Source organism: Copadichromis virginalis, linkage group LG9, assembly GCF_057382275.1.
Source record: "Copadichromis virginalis isolate Kocher_CV1m ecotype Utaka linkage group LG9, C_Virginalis_male_GT1.1, whole genome shotgun sequence".
Classification (NCBI taxonomy): Eukaryota; Metazoa; Chordata; class Actinopteri; order Cichliformes; family Cichlidae; genus Copadichromis; species Copadichromis virginalis.
In genome coordinates this window covers 4,430,485-4,445,754 of record NC_140626.1, presented here as the reverse complement: position 1 = coordinate 4,445,754, position 15,270 = coordinate 4,430,485, and the positions used below count along the sequence as shown (strand labels likewise).

Here is a 15,270-nt window from a genome sequence, read left to right as displayed (position 1 = left end):
AACAAGGACAAAGAATAATTGAATGCAAATAACATGAGAAGGAAATTTAAGAGGCACATGAAAAAGAAAAACAGTAAGGCTCACAACAAGAACCCTGTTGCAAATAATCTGTGTTAGATGCTCACTTAGCAATTACAAAGACAATGTGTTTGTATTTGTTCTGTCCTGAAGGAAAGACAAACGAGTAGTCGAACGACAAACAATGCTACAATGTGTAATATCAACTTTTTCCCAAACAAAATTATTTAAATATTTAAGGATAGTATCCCACAAAGTTTCAGCATATCCCCGTCTACACATGCAGTTCCAAAAACTCACAGGGGCACATTAATTGATGATTATGCTACGTTAGCCTGTTCACAGTTCCTGACCTTTTACAAGCCATTTTGTAGCCTGTAACTCTTTTCTTCATGCTGACATATGACATCTATGTCATATCCAGGGGCGGAGCGTGGGGGTGGCTTACTGGGCTTAAGCCCGGGTTGTTTTGTCAGAAGCCCGGGGTCTTTTGGAGTGTAATTTTTTCATATTTAGATGCCTGGCTGACAACTGTATAAAACAAAGAGTACACACAATATTCGAAGCACATAGTGCACACTGTGGGAATTTACGACTGTGTGTGAATCCCCCCTGATATTGGTATGATCCGAGCTCAGGCACTAAGCGACTGAGCGAGGGGGCGGGGCAGCTGCTGCCTGTGAGTGCGCTATTGGAGAAACGGAGCCAGCCATACTAAGGAGAGCTTAAGTTTGACCAGGTACCAAAGCAAATCATTCGTACCGTACAAATAATGTAAATATGACGGTGTATCACGAAAGATTGATATCAAACGGATCACTTGACCCATATTACGTTACTTGCTCTTCAAGTGAATCAACAAATGGCGAAATGAAAAGCCGAACAAATGCTATTTTTTTTTAGAGTCTTAGCTTACGTGTGTTTATTTCATATTTTCAGTTCTTGCCCTCCCCGACTAAATCGGTTTCAGTTATGTACTGAAATATAAGAATGGACATTAGAGGCTTCTTTCAAAGAAAAAACTCAGGTAAATGTTATTTTATATATTATGCTTTGTATGTTGTTCAGTATATTTCTATGCAAAACAAGGCTATGTCCACACGTACCCGGGTATTTTTGAAAACACAGATTTTTCTACGCGTTTGCACCTTTCGTCCACACGTAAACGGCGTTTTTGGTCACTGAAAACGGAGATTTTTAAAAACTCCGGGCAGGGTGGATATTTTCTAAAACTCCATTTTTGCATTTACGTGTGGACGAGAAAAACGGAGAAAACGCAGAAAACGCAGCGTCAAAGATGTGCGCCTTTTTTGACGTCACACTGTGCGCCACGTTATTGTTTCGGTGAAATGAATTTCTACAATACTGTTACTGTTAATTCTGCAGTGTTTAAATGCTTACATATACACACAGTTACTGTCCCTCCACACATACGACTCGGTTCTGCTTCTATGCCCCAGCTTTGTTTACTTTTTCCCACCGAGGCTTCTAGACTTCTGATTGGCCAACATTTCTACATGGTTAGGAATATAGCGCCACCTGCTGCTTTGGCATGTTCATAGCAGCGTTTTCCTTCATTTCTGCCTTTACGTGTGGACGGGATTATTTTTTTAAAACGAAAACGGAAAATCTCCGTTTTCAAAAATACCCGTGTACGTGTGGACGTAGCCCAAGAGGGATTTCAGTACACAGCAGGATATTCACATTTGTAACCAGATATTTACATACACTTTAGGGAGAAAACATAAAAAATTTTTACTGTACAACATCAGTTTAGAGTAAACTTTTGTTTTAGATAAACATTGAAATATCTTTTGAATTAGTTAAATGTCAGAATAAAGAGAGACAGAGCTTTCTGTTTTTTATCACTTTCATCAAATTTAGGGGTACATATACACTAAGTTTATTGTTAATTAATAAGAAAACTGCAGACGATTCCATTCTGAGCTGAAGAAGCTTCTGATAGGTTAGTAGAGTCCATGTGAGTAAATTGGTGGCACACCTGTGGATGTATATAAGGCAAAACACAGAGTCTGTTTCTTTGACATGGGAACATCAAGAGATGTCAACCAAAACACCAGGAACAGAACTGTCACGGTCCTGAGTCTGTGGACTCAGTGTTTTTCTGTTTGTATTAGTTATCTTTGATTTCATGATGTGTTTTGATTCTCTTGGGTTTGATTTCTGTCGCTAGTATTCCTAACTCCCTAGGTCCTTGGCATTTCTTGTGTTCTCCTTCTTAGGTCGTGGTTCTGTGTTACTTCTGTTAGTATACAGTCATCTCTGTCAGTGTGTCTCTTGTTATGTCACTGTATCCCCTAGTTTAGTCCACGTCTGTTCAGTTTCCTGTTTTACTTTGAAAGTCTGTGTACTATGTCAATGTGTTGAGTTTTGCCTCCCCTTGTCTTGTCATGTCTGATGAGTCCCAACTGTGCTCTCCTCCTGTTTCACATTCCCTAATCACCTCAGTATGTATTTAAGCCCTGTGTTTTTCCCTGCCAGTTGTTGCGTCCTCCACGTTTGTTGTGTGTGTATCAATGGTCGTCTACCTTCAGCATCTCCTGTCTAGTTAGTTTAAGTTGTTGTTTATGTATCTTCCAAGGGTGACTCTCCAGCAAATAAAGCCGTCGTTTAAGTTAATGTTTTGTCTCCGAGTCCTGCACGTGGGTCCAGCCACTGACAGCCACACAACTCATCGTGACAGAAGGACGCAACCATAACATGGACCCAGCGGACTCAGCTCACCTCGAGAGAGAGGTGGACCTTGCTCGCATCCTCGGACTGATGACTCGCATTAGCCACGCCTCAGATTTGCAGACGTTCTCAGTCGGGCTGAATGCAATACAAACCATATTTGACAGAAATCCTCAACTGCGCCAGCTGTCTATTGCCTCGGAGTTCAGGCGTTCGCTGACCCAGGCTAAGGAGGCAGTCAAAGCCCGGGAGCTGGCCCAATTCACCCTCATCTCCTCATCCACACCGCCTCAGTCACAGCGAGCAAGCCCTCTCATGCCGCCGCAGCGGGCGGAGCATTCTATAGCCCCACTGCAGCAGCATCGGACTCCTTCCTCCCTCACGTCTGGTTCCGACCACCCCTCACCTGCCTCATGCCTGGCAGGAATGTGGTCGTAGGATGAGGGACCAGTCACTGTTGTTCCGACAACCTCCGTTTTTTTCTGTCGCTCCGGTTTCCAGGAGAAAGCGGCGTTCTCGTCGTCGCCGTCCCTCCCCGCAACCCGAGTCCAATTCCTGCTCTGGAGTGCTGGACGAGTCGCCCGTCCAGCCTCAAGTTTCGTCAGCTGGGGGTTCGGGAGAACCCAGCCAGCCTCAAGTTTCGTCAGCTGGGGGTTCGGGAGAACCCAGCCAGCCTCAAGTTTCGCCTGCTGGGGGTTCGGGAGAACCCAGCCAGCCTCAAGTTTCGCCTGCTGGGGGTTCGAGAGAACCCAGCCAGCCTCAAGTGTCGCCTGCTGGGGGTTCGGGAGAACCCAGCCAGCATCCTGCCTCGTCAGCTGGAGGGCCCGAGTCGCCCGCCCAGCCTCATGCCACGTCTGCTGGAGGGCCCGAGGAGCCCGTCCAGCCTCATGCCTCGTCTGCTGGAGGGTCCGAGGAGCCCACCCAGCACCACGCCTCGTTAGCTGGAGGGTCCGAGGAGCCCACCCAGCACCACGCCTCGTTAGCTGAGGGTCCTGGAGGACCCAGCCAGCACATCCTCACATCTGCTGACGGTCCGAGGAGGTCTGTTCAGCCGTCACCTGCTGACTCATCCCCCGCGACTTCCACATCACCGCCTGCAGCATTCACATCACCTCCCGCTGCCGTCAGGTTCCGCAGCCGTGTCTTCATCCACGCCTGGTCCGGCCTCCGTGCCTTCATCCACGCCTGGTCCGGCTTCAGCTCTGCCTTCGTCTTCGTCTGGTCCTGCCTCGCCTGGTCCTGCGGTTGCCACACCGCCGTCAGAGCCAGCTCGACCTGTTCCGCCTCGCCTCTGCCAGCTGTTTTCCAGGCCGCTAAGTTGGCATCATGGCCTTCGGGGACGGCTTCCGGAAGGAGTTCGTCGCCACCGCTGGCATCGCGGCCGACCTCCGGACCTGCTCAGTGGCCGCCACTGCCTTCCAAGTGGTCGGCCTCCTGATTGGTTTTGCCTGCGCTGCCGCCGTTGCCGTGTGCACGGTCGGCCCCCTGAACTTTTCGTGGACTCTTGTTGAGCTCTGGTTTTCGTTTTGTTTTTGATGTACTTTCCTGCGTTTTTGGACTCTGGTGCTCCTTGTTTTTTGTTTGGTCTCTGTCCCTCCATCCTGGACACCCTCCGCCCACCCTGGCCTGGTGCTTTGTGCTTTTTTTTGTTTGGGGCTGTCGGGAGCCAGCCCTTTGAGGGGGGGTACTGTCACGGTCCTGAGTCTGTGGACTCAGTGTTTTTCTGTTTGTATTAGTTATCTTTGATTTCATGATGTGTTTTGATTCTCTTGGGTTTGATTTCTGTCGCTAGTATTCCTAACTCCCTAGGTCCTTGGCATTTCTTGTGTTCTCCTTCTTAGGTCGTGGTTCTGTGTTACTTCTGTTAGTATACAGTCATCTCTGTCAGTGTGTCTCTTGTTATGTCACTGTATCCCCTAGTTTAGTCCACGTCTGTTCAGTTTCCTGTTTTACTTTGAAAGTCTGTGTACTATGTCAATGTGTTGAGTTTTGCCTCCCCTTGTCTTGTCATGTCTGATGAGTCCCAACTGTGCTCTCCTCCTGTTTCACATTCCCTAATCACCTCAGTATGTATTTAAGCCCTGTGTTTTTCCCTGCCAGTTGTTGCGTCCTCCACGTTTGTTGTGTGTGTATCAATGGTCGTCTACCTTCAGCATCTCCTGTCTAGTTAGTTTAAGTTGTTGTTTATGTATCGTCCAAGGGTGACTCTCCAGCAAATAAAGCCGTCGTTTAAGTTAATGTTTTGTCTCCGAGTCCTGCACGTGGGTCCAGCCACCGACAGCCACACAACTCATCGTGACAAGAACTGTGGAGCTCCATAAGTGTGGCTCAGTTTGAATACAATTTGGTGCCATTTACAATTAAGAAATACAGATAGTTTCTCTCTTTACTCTTAAAGTTAACAAATATGTTTTTTATATTTATCAATCTAAAAAAATAAACATTTAGTCTGATTTGATGTTACAATTAAAAAAGTGTTTGTGTTTTTATCTGAAGAGTTTGTAAATATCTGTATATTTGATGATTGTCAGCACAAAGAGAGAGAGGAACAGAGAGGGAGAGAGAGGAGAATGAGGACAGAACAGAGATGAACAAGAGCAGGTGAGACACACATGTTAGTCAAATGGTCGTTTACCAAAAGTATCACCGTATCACAGGTCCTCATGTATCTCGTACCTAGTGTTTCTTTTTAGGTTTGTTATTTTTCAAATTCTATATTTATTAAGTTATGCAGGCTTGTTTACACAACAAGGCTAAATAAATATATAAACGTTTCTCAATCTAAATAGTGGACTTTGGTAGAATTAAAAAATAAGTGTAGTGCAGGTCTATGATGATTTTTAGTGCTACTATCATCTAGTTCTGATTCTGGTTCTGTCTTGGTTAAATCCTCAGTAGTCCTGATTTTGAACTGTTGTAGTCCTGTTTTAATTCTGGATCAGTTCTGGGTCTGGTTGAATTGGGGCTTAGTCCTTGTGTCTTGATACAGCCCTGACTTTGTTCTGCCTCGCCGCTTAATTAAAAAACTAGTTTAAGGTGTCCTGCACATGTGATATATATTTTTCCCTATATGAAGTCATTCTTTCTTGAACAAAACTCAAAACAGAGCCTATTAATCTTTCAGTCATTTCTACCCCCCCCCCCAAAAAAAAAAAAAATCCCACATGCATGCTACCCTTTTGGGCTAAGCCCTGGGTGTTTCAAATGTCTGGCTCCGCCTCTGGTCATATCTGATGTCACTAGTGGGCTGGGGTCTCTTGCACTCCCTGCCTCTGGCTTGTGCATTGAAAAGTAGGAAGGTCCGAGAACAGAGCCATGCTACTAAATATAAATCACCGCAGATGGCCTGACTGAACAGTTTTTGGGGTTTTTTTGTCGTAAGTCATCAACACTCTGCTGACTCAGTAACTCTAAATAACTGCAGTTCCAAACCTCCTCTGGTGTTGACAGCAGAAAAACTGTGTGACAGGAGCTTCAAGCACTGGTTTCAATATCCAAACTGCTCCCATGTACTGTGCAGGAAGTATAGTACTTTTGTCCAGAGCATATCTGCTACTGTGCACGTTTTGACTTTTTATACCAGTGAGGCGGCTGTGTTATTTTGATGTGGATTATTTATTGGCCACATGGCCTTTGTATCCTTGTAAATGATGTAATGCTACATTTGCAAACTCTGCAGTAATTTGCATCATATGTGTATTCATTACCACTAATTTTATTTCATGCATTTAAAATAGCCCACAAAGCAGTTTTCAGTGGTGGTCCTAGCCTGTTTGGCGCCCTGGGCGAACACTCCCCCCCCCCCCCCCCCCACACACACACACACACACATAAAACATATTAAGGATTGTACATTAACATAAAAGGCTACCACAGCCATCATAATTCGTCAAACAATGAGAACAAGACGAATCAACAACTGACAATGACTAATTAATATTAAAATCTGTAACATAATGTATTGTTTGGAGTTTAGTTTGTTACTGTTGCTATTTTTACCATTTCTTCTTGGAGCAACTGTAACCCACATAATTTCCTGAGCGATTAATAAAGTATTCTGATTCTGATTGTTTCAGGATGACCTGCCATCATCCAATCACACATCTTCTTACCTCCATCTTTTGCTCGTTTCTCCTCCTCTTCTTTTCTCTTTTTTCTAAACTGAGGACCTGATGGCTTTGAACTTTTCTTGTCCATCTTCCATTGGTTTTAATTTTGCACTCCAGTATGAACACCCATCCCCTACAACCTACACCTTAGTTCACAGATTCACTTTGTCTAGGGTTTATTTCTGGGATTTCACACAACCCAGGATTCAAATCATGAATACATGATGGACTTGGATTTACATCATTATGAATGAAATGTGCTCTATTTGGAAGCAGGCCCCCCTCCCCATTCGACGGGTTGTGTGTGAGACTTTAAATCATCAAACTGTAAATTATAAATTTTAAATTGTAATTGATCCCTTTACCCCGAGTCCTAAAGTGTATATTTATTTTCTTACTCTTCTTATATTTGTTGTTTGTTTACTTGCACTGCTGTAACTGGAGCCTCGTCGTCTCGTCTCTCTATATGCTGGACTGTCTGTAGCGGAGATGACAATAAAGTTTACTTTGACTTCAGCAGCGAGCAGGCGCACCGAGGGCTCTCGCGCTCACTTTTCGTGTACAGAATTTTGAAAAAACATCGGTGCAAATTATAAGTCTGTATCATGATGTCTGGTGTGTTTGTTGGTTTGTTTTTATTTTCGTTTTATTTTGCGACTTGGTTATTAGATGCTGCTCCATCCGGTCAGAGAATCCCCCGCAGCCCCACCCTCTCCTCCCTGTACCGCAAGCAGCAGGCGCACCTCGCAAACGGAGGGTGCCCTTGCTCCCAGCAAATGGCCGATAGAAAACCGATCGGTGCCTATGCCATTCCCGATATGCGCTGGAATGACGTATGAGCAATTTTTATTTTTATTTTTACTTTTTTTGCCGATGCCCGTGATGCCGCCCCCCACCACGATGCCGCCCCGGGCAACCACCCGTGTCGCCTGTATCAAAAACCGCTACTGGCAGTTTTCATGAATGTGGTTTCGTCTTGCTTGGACTTGCCATACTCCCCAAAGTAATACTGAAACTACAACACTGGACCAGTCAATCAAAAGCTCCCTTTGTGCTTTTATTTATTTAGTTCATGCATATTGTGTTGTGTATACCTGGAGCACACTTTACTCCCAAACTCATACTTATTGGTTTGTGCAGTTGGTTGAATACTGAACAAAAGCACACATTTAGAGCATTACAAAAAATTATTAAAATGAAAAAATCTAATTATAGAAATGAAATTATAGTTGGTGATATCTGTACATACTTGTATACATTAATTTAACAAGATTCCCATTAATACATATATTTTAAAATTTGAGTTTGTCTTGTGTGCATCTTCATCAAGTAACTATTATCCATCCAACAGGATGGACTCAAACCCTTAATACTGCACTCACAACAAACTCATCTTTCAGTACCATTTCAAGTGAATGAATACTCGCAGGGTCAAATGTGTTCAGAAAAAGAAGAGGTTCTCTATTTATCCCAATAGTTGGAAAATGACTGTGTCAGGTCAGCCAGAAATATTTAAAAACATGAGTCAATGAATGAAAACCTAAATGAGGTGGTAAAGATGTCCTGTATTGGTCTTTGTGGCAGCAGAGCTGAGTGTTCAGCTGCATGTCCAGGAGGTTTTCTCTGTGTCTGCTGATGGAGGAATCCAAAGAGCGTTTTGATCCAAACTGGATTATAACAGCAACACCAAAGACAACTTCCCTTGGAAAGTAATATGGACACATTCTAACGTTGCACAACATGTCCAGAGTAACACAACTTTTCACTCCCAACTAGGGCAACCCCTCCATATTTCTTCTTGCTGCTCAGATTCATCTCCTTGTCTGCCTGAAAAGTCCTGAAGCCAGGCACAGTCACACTGTGACTGAGCCATGTCCCACTGAAACATGCTTTTTGTCAGTGTTAAATCATTGCACAGTTTGCAGTAAATCGCCAAATGCCAACATTTATAGGATAGGTTGAGTTATTCATTTGAATACTCTCCTCCCTAAATACAAAGGTAAACTCTTACCAGCACATATGCAACAAGGCCAACTGCAGAAATAACTTATTTCAGTTTCATTAGTAGCATTTCACTGCACCTCTTACTTAATGCCATACGGCGGTCTCCTTTTATTCTAATGATTAACAATAGCAGCCATGAATCAATTTATGTACAACAGAGTATTAATTTCATCTGTTATCATCGCACATCGCTTGCTTTTCAAGTTAAATAGTGGAGACAGGTCATGCAATATTTCCCCTCTTTCCTGACAATCAATCTAGTAGTTGTTGAGGAATTAATGTTTGGCTGATTAAATGTACATTAGTTGCTGCATTTTGACTGGAAAACAAAACAATGCATTAACAGATCTTGTGAGTCCCATCCAAGTGCAATGTCCCTCTAACGGGTTCTTAAGTGGTCAAAGCTGCCAGGATTATGATACAATTAATTTTTACTGCCGTGCATTCTTATAAAAATAACAAACAAACATCTTCCTTCCCTCGGGATACAAGAAAGGCAAGACATCAAAGGCGCGTGATGTACTGAAGGTGAGCATGCTCCTTGCATTAAATAATACAGCTATAAAGATCAAAATTTAATGATCTCCAAGTCATTAGGCATCATTTGTGATTTAAAGCACTTGTTTTTATTCTTCTAGGAAGAAAAACAGCCTAATTTCAGAATGGAGATCATGCACAGACTGCCTGAAAGAAAAGTTGTTGTTTTTTACTTTGTCTTGTCTCAGAGAATTTAAGATGTGAACTATTTTAATGTCATTCAAAAAATGTTCAGTGTTGATGAGATGCTTCACTTTAAATCAGTGCTCACTCATCTAATGTAACGGCGCCACCTCCTTTGTATTTACTCTGCTCCATGTATACAGGCAAATTTAACAAGTCTATGAAACTCATCATCAAGCTTCTTACTTTAATTGTTTGAGCCTTTTTGTAATGCTGCAACCCGACTGGCAGGGTCGAGCCTGCACTCGTGCACTTACTCTAGGCCTTGTAAACCATGTCTGCAAATACATTTCAAATGAATGGCATATAAAGATAATAGCATTCTCATACTTCAATATTTTGTCCCAAATGCATGTTGCACGCAGCATTCTCAATTAGCTAGAGGAACACTGTGGTGTCAGTCTTTTTGGTTCACCTTAACATAAAGTAGCTAGTAAAAACAAGGGGGCATCCTACATCAGTGGGCATTCTGCATCGATAGTGATTCATTAGCAGGAAATCTAATCTTCGGTTAGATTTGACCCTGTTTCTTGAAAGACAATATCAGGTGGAATAACCATAGATGTAGGCCTAAAGTTGCAGTTGGGACTGGTGCAGAGTACTGGGAAATTCCCAGGTACTAATTAGAGGTATGAGAGCATGTAAGCAAGGTAAAATAAACACAAACAAGTAAAAAGGTTAACATACTGGTAAACAGTCTCTGACAGGTGTCGGGCAGGTGTCTGGCTGTTCTCGGGTGCTTGGGGAACTGTAGTCCTGTCTTTGCCTCATGCTTGGATGGCCTTGATGGAGTTGACTGCCCATTGACTCTAACCCATTGGCTGAGGGGGCTCCGTCTGGGGGATCCCTCGTCCTTCTGCTGTGGTGGACACATGGTTGTTGTTGGGACATGTGGCCTTGGGTGTTCAGTACTCTTGGAGGCCTGCAGACAACCCAGGTCTCCTGGGCCTTTTTCTGTCTGCCTCTGGCTCATGGGGGATAATGTTGTAGCTTCTCAGAATCATTATGAAGTATTGTGAGATTACTATACTGTCTCATGCCACGTTATACCTCTAATTAAAGATTGTGAAATCATTATGTAGTTTTAGGTTGCATTATTCTCCTGACTTAGAAGAAGGTGATAACTATTACATTTATTAAACTCATTTGTATTACATTAGACTGCTGATTTATTGTGAATGAATTACATTGTTTTATGATGCATTATACTGCTGAGATATAAGAAATACTGTTTTCAGAGAGTCATCGGCTTATTTGTCTGATTAGAAATGAACAGAACATACTGCACAGGAAGCCAAGGTCATAACTTAGGCTCACTGAGAGAGAAAGAATGTGAATGTTTAGGTTTTATGAATTTGGAGGGGGGCTGACGCTATAAGAATGTGAGGAACGGTCAGACACTTCGAGATCTGGCGGACACCCTCCTGTCCACATCTCCCATCTAGACGTTAATGCTCAAAGTGTTGTATGGAATAATGAGAATTGTATGGAATAAAGAGATTGTTGATTGAGCGTTTATACACCGAGTGTTGTTCTTCCTTCAGCCCAGAGATCAAAAAATTGGGATATTTAACAGTATGTTTCATGACAAACACACAGCTCTTGCCTGTCAGCTCTGGCACTGTTACACAATACATATATTAATGTGAATGATGAAAAAATAATACAATAACATAAAAAGAAATTGTCAACCAAGGGGAACCTATAGAGAGTTTATAGAGCTCGTCTTGGCAAAGCAAATGTGCTGGGACACAACAGGACATTCAGATCATGATTCTGCTTGCTGAAGCTGCCAGGCAGGAAAGGTTACAAATAATTAAAGAATTAAGCACTTTTTAAACAGAAACTCCTTTTCACAACATCTGTAACATTTTTCAAGGGAAGAAAACACAAGTTGTAGAAATTCTTCTTTACCTAGCTTTTTCACTATGTTTTTACAGCACTTGCATTTACTTGCATATGTTAACTCTCCACCTGTTTTAGGTCCTGGTTAGAGTAGCCTTAAGCTGAAGAACAGAACTTGGACTACTACTGCCGTCCAAGATGACAGAGGTGGTGTCCGTCTAATGATGTGACAAGACTGCCACGATAGCAATTTGGCTAGTGAGCCTGCCAGTAGGGAAAACATAAGAAGGACAGTTGGCTAATAAACTGGCAGTATTTGTTAAAATCCTAAAATATGGAAACTCTGAGTCACGAATACCATATCTACACTGTTAAAAAAAAACATCTTATAAAAACGGTAATATTCCAGCAGCTGGGGCGCCAAAATACTACCGTAAAATAACAGAAAATAACTTTCTCAGGAAAATACAGTTATTTTCAGTAATGAAAATAGAGTTTGTTGCGCTAATTTTACATGGGATTCTGCCTTTCTGCGTTTAGACATTAAATTAGGAACATTTTAATGTGATCAAACAATAAAATTACCTATAAACAAGGTCAATGACATCCAATGGCATGTCACATTGTTTTCATGGCCACACCCTCACCCCAGGTGCAGAGGCCTATTTCTGTTCAGGAATGTTGGGAATACTTTGAGATTTATATTAATTGCAATTCCTACCTCTACACAGCAAATCCAGCATGTCCAAATTAACACTGTCGGATTTGATTTCAACACTATTAAAGTGTCTATATGGGTCCACACCAGAGAGTGTTAATTTAACTCTTTTTGGAGAGTTGGTACGTTAACTCTGATTTAGTGTTAAACACCAAATCTGTCTGGAGTTGATAATTTAACACTTGGTGTTAAGAGTTTATATATTAACTCTCAAAGAGTATTTTAGTTTAACTACGTAAGAGTTATCTTCTAATTCATTCTAAAAAGCAGGAATTTTACTGTTCTGAACTTCTAGAAATTTCTTTTGGAAATAAACATTTACTAAAAAGATGCAATGGTTTTTGAAAAACATTTATTCTGAACTGTGCACCACAATTTCAAAACATTTTCTGAAAGATGTAACAGTATACATGTTCTCACTTTCATTAGAATTTTGTTTATCAAAAGGTCTGACATGGTAAATGCAAATAACAGCATTCTCATCACTTATTTCTTCAATACAATATGCATGTCCTTCATTCATCACTTTGTGGAACTTCAACGCACTTCTGCTCTCCCCCATATTCCATCTTCACAAGCATATCCTGTGTGGAGATTGAATAAAAATTAGTTGACACTAATTAATGGCACAAATAATCCAGTAAACAATTGCAGCACAGTAAAAAAAAAAAGGAATCCTCTTTGAGCCATTACTTGTGTAAAGTATTTTCCCAAAAGACAAGGACACAGGCAACAGGTAATACTGAACTAAATGTAAAACCTCAACCTTTTTCATTTTTACCTAAACCGTGTGCACAAAACTCTGGAGGGATCTAAATGCTACCGTAGAATCGAGTCAGGACGTCTGCTACTGCTGTTTGCTCGTTTTTTTGGGTTTTTTTTATGGGCGATCGTTTTCAGGCTTCAAGTAGCACCATTATACCAACATTTCACATTCTAGACATTGTTTTAGGTGTATTTGACCAAACGTTTGACTGAAAATTCACATGCAAGCTTTTTTCAAGGCTGTGGTATTTGCCCGCAAACAATACCTTTCAGCTAGCTAAAACAGAATATTATGCTATCAGCGAGCAACATGGCTAATGCCTTTCACACAGCTTTGTCTCAACTCCAAAGAGCCACAGAAGTAAAAGCTCATAATAATAATTGAAACAATCTTTGAAAAAATGACTTACCAAGCATGGCAAACAACTCAAATATGTAGAGCAAAATGTTCTGAAACGGCTTCACTTCAGCTTCGATTGGAGCCGTGCTGAGGGCGGAGTCTGTGAATTTACTCTGTTGGTGTCATAGCCCCTCTAGGAGTTCAGAGTTAAGAGGTCAAGAGTTAATGTTTCCATTGTAACACCTCCAGATTTGACAGAGAAACACTCATTTTTAACACTCGATTTTAACTACTATCATTTTACACCTCAGAGTTACATTAAAAGAATGTGACTCTGTTTAGAGTAAAATTAACTCTACTTTTGCAAGGAGACTATTAACACCAAAAAATTTAACACTTTTGAATTTGCTGTGTACATTTATTTTTTAAAATATATAATTAGCACAGCGTGGCCGTGCAATGTTTTTTTTTTTTTTTTGTTATTCCTATTAATTATATTTTCACTGAATTATTGAATCAGACCTGGATGACATGAAATTTTCAGCAAAATTATAATTCAAATACTCCTTTAACTATTGATTATTCTCATTAATTTTTGATTATTTTATATATTTTTCCATAGTATTACATTTGAATTTAACAGATCATTCTCTCACATAACAGACAAATATTTGTGAAATTATGATACATTTCTGAATGTATTTTTACAATCTAAATATGCATATGTACAAAAACATATATTTAAAAACAAGTAAATTGTGTTTTACTATATTTACAGTGATGTTATGTTGTTTTACCTTTGACATGTAAAATCACAGTCTATTTATGTAAATTTAATGATATTCTAGAAAGACAGTACAGAACTGTAAGATACTTTGACATTACTATTTTTTGGAACAGTGTATGAAAACAATCCAGCTGACAATGACTTGGTAACACACTACTTGTTTAAAAGCACTTATCTTGCATTTTTCTCAAAGTTCAATGCACACATTTTCTCCACACATACACATTGTGAAATACCATCTCCTTGTGTCCCATCTGAAGGTATGTTGGTTTGTCAGATGTATTCAAAGAGGGTGAAGGCTGTTTGATAATGGTGTGCCTGAGAACAGTGTGAAACAAATGAAATGAAAACAGTGAAAGGCACACAGTTCATTTCCCTGTGTTTATTCACAGTAGGCCAAGTTATACATTCAACATATTGAGACACCTGCTGAGTCAGTGCTGGAGGGTGGGGGTCATAAATTATGGAGTGAGACCTTGAAATACACTGTTATGCATTTGCAACACAACACCTAATGGCAGAATATGAAACAGGGGGCGTGCATACTGATGATGCAAATAATACTGCAAGTCAGTGACATGTACAATAAGCTGATGACGATGATTTACTTTCTTGATATACCATGACTCTAAAGTGCCAAAGTGCAAGAATAACTTTTTCAAAAAAGAATGTGCTTATTTCCTGGCATGCAAACAAGATGACTATGAGAGCACCTGTTTCATTTGCTTCAGTCAAATGCATCCCTTCTATAAGATATCATGCAACCGGAACAAAGAGCACCCTACTTTGGGGACATTTCGCATTTTCTGTCAATTTGTCATTTCCCTTCAAAAGTGCATAGTTTAAAAACATGCTGTCATACTACACAAAATGACTTAAAGGGAACCCTTCATGCAAAGTTCCAGCTGCTTATTTTTGTTGTAAAAGTCCTAAACTCTCAGCCACAGGATGCCTTTATGACATGTGTGTTTTTTGCCGCCTGGCTGATTTGTTTCTTTGTAACTAATTTTTCACTTTGCTGTCTTTTGCTGGTTAGGCTTGGGTACTAAAAGCCTCCTGTTGCATTAGGAAAAGATCATAGCATAGTTTAAAATATTGGCCCTCACAACTGTAGCCGTACATGTTTTATTTTGATAAGTTGCCTCATTACGTATCCTGATATATCACATACTGATGAGACACACCAGTTGCTTTGCGTGTAACTGAGACTCACCAGCATTTATACCAGGAATGACAGCAGCGTGGGTACACGCATATAAGCGTGGCAAGA

The 15,270-nt window shown here is 41.1% G+C and overlaps 1 long non-coding RNA gene across 1 annotated transcript; it reads right to left on the bottom strand.

Annotated features, from left to right (window-relative positions):
* Positions 1-12,443: 12,443 nt before the first annotated feature.
* Positions 12,444-13,527, bottom strand: LOC146701147 (uncharacterized). Its single transcript, XR_014922353.1, has 2 exons — positions 13,284-13,527; positions 12,444-12,692 (listed from the first exon to the last, which is right to left on the bottom strand). It is a non-coding gene; the product is annotated as an uncharacterized LOC146701147 (long non-coding RNA).
* Between the last annotated feature and the right edge of the window lie 1,743 nt (positions 13,528-15,270).